Here is a 2,500-nt window from a genome sequence, read left to right on the forward strand (position 1 = left end):
CACCCCACTCCCTCCTCTACCTCTTCCTCCCTCCTGAAAAACTAGACATCGATTATGTCTGTGCTTTTCCCTTTCTATTCAAGATAAACAAAGTGCTTCAAGTTCAGGGCACACCCTGGGACCCTTGACAAAGCAATCTATCATCCTGTCTGCTAAACCAGTCTGGCCACACCACCGTGGAGGAGACTAATGCTTCCAGTGTACAATTTTCTCTTTGTGCTGCTGCCCTATTACTAGTAACCTCTTTTCTTCCCTACCCTCCCAAGAGCAGATGTGCTTGACCACTTTGCCTAAGCCCCTCCTGGCAAAGGCATTTCTCCCTGAAAGCAGCCTCAAGAATTTAAGAAAAAAAAAAGAAAAAAGAAGGAGCCGAGCCCCCACCTGCCCCCTCTTCTCCGCAACTCCTGTCTCCATCTCTACATCCACCAAAAGAAATCCAGCACGGAGCTTGATTTTTCCTTCCCCACTGAAGACTTCTTTTTAAGAACTGAATTCAGGTTTAAATCACATCCACTAATTCATTCTGACTTGCAATTAAATGCAAATACACTTTTATAGCCAGCATGGAGTGTATTAATTTTAACAGCAAATGACAAAATAAGAATACAGTCCCTCCAATACCAATAATGAATCGCACTATAAATCATGTTAGTGGTCACATTCATTACAGCTTGTAAAGCGCTTTGAGATCCATGGGTGCAATGTGCCACCAGCCTATGAAGTAGCATCAGCTCGCCCAGACCTTGCTGCCATCACCCAAGTGCCACAGAACCTGGCCAGGGGGGCACAGCCAGCTCCCTTGTCAGAAAGGAGACCCTGATTGCACAGGGAACACCCCACCAAGTGCTGGGTACCCAAATCCACTCCCTGTCCAAGGCTGGTGCTTCTCAGGCGAGCAGCGACGGTCGGATGCACAGCCAAACATTGAGGCTGGGTCTTGCTGCAGGGCCAAGTCATCCAGGTCAAGGGAAGGGCCAGGCTGGGTGCTCTAAAACACAGGGCAGTTACAGAAATTAGTAGGAAACCACAAATCGCCATTTAAGGTGCCCTTCATAACAGCTAGCGTGGCCTTCTCCTAATACTCCTGGCTGCAAACAGCTCTTACCCCTTCCCCAAGTCTACACAGCACTCCATCTACTCGCCAGCACTAAGATCCTCTGCACCATTTACTCACCAGCATGGGAAAAGTGAGGTTTTTCTGGCTCCTTTGTTTTGTTAGGACAGCTGTGTGCCATTCCCACCCCCTCCTAGCCATCCTCTCCTAAAGAAATAATTAAATCCAATTAGGACCAAAAAGTAATTTACATTTTTGTTCTGTGTAAGATGGGGGGGGGGGGAGGAAAAAAAAATCCCATAAAATATGTTGTAATTAAATTTCACTCCTTTGCTACTTATTTCCCTGCTTTTGCATTTGGAGATATCTCAGACTGCACTTTCCCTCTTTAAAGTTCTGCTCATGGGTTTTACATTTTGGTGCACGGACAGAGAGGGAGAGGAGGAAGGGGGAAGAGAGAAACTTGTTCCCATTCCCTGTTCTGTGAACAGAGGTCTGCTGGGGCAGTCCATCGTGGTCCTGGTCCTGGTCCTGCTCCTCCCCTCACCGTGCCGGGGGCTCCTCCGCCGTGGTTTACTGATTTACAGAACCTTGGTATGTGAATGGCAAAAATTCCTTGGCACAAGTATATGTTTGCTGATCGCATTTCAGATCATGTGTTGTTCATTATTATGACTTGCTCAGAAACAGTTTGCTACAGTTATGTGGGTTTGCCTTGGATATTTTTTCCTCTTTTAGTACATTGAAAACGGGGGGGGGAGCAAATGAGAAATTGTTTTTGTGTCTGTATGTTACCTCAAATGGCTATTTAAAAAAATTATGGAAAGGAACACAAAATATTCCAGGACTGGGAAGCAGGGGGGGGGAAAGGAAAGGAAAGGAAAGGAAAGGAGATGAACAAATAATTTCTTAAAGCCCAATGTAATGTCAAATTTTGAAGTGGAATATTTTCTTTTGGATGTGCTTGGAATTATATGTGGATTTGGTATTTATACACTTCTGAACTATCTAAAAATACATCCAGTCAAACCGATGCATTGAATTTAATCTGGTGCATTATTTAAGCAGCTAGAATAGAAGGTCTTCTTGCCAGGCAAGGCACCAGTGTGAGTACTATCTGCAACACAGGGCAGCAAGTCCAGGACACATTTATTTCTAAAAATACTACCCCTTGCCTTGTGCAGAGAACTTTTTTTTTCTGAGTCCACGTTCTGGCAATTAGAAAAGCAAATATGGCATCGCTCAAGAAAAACTAAACAACGTTTCCAAACAACATGAGGGTTTTGCTTTCACCTGTGTTGTAAAACTCTGATTAATTACAGAGAGTTTGCTCTGAAGTCCACCAGCAATTTACCCCCATCTTTGCCCATGGGAGACGGTACAAGGCGGTTTTCCTTTGCTGTGTAGGTACCTGGGTGCTCTCCTCCCTGCGCCTGGCGCAAAACA

This window comes from Pterocles gutturalis, unplaced genomic scaffold (genome assembly GCF_000699245.1).
Source record: "Pterocles gutturalis isolate BGI_N339 unplaced genomic scaffold, ASM69924v1 scaffold50477, whole genome shotgun sequence".
NCBI lineage: Eukaryota > Metazoa > Chordata > Aves > Pterocliformes > Pteroclidae > Pterocles > Pterocles gutturalis.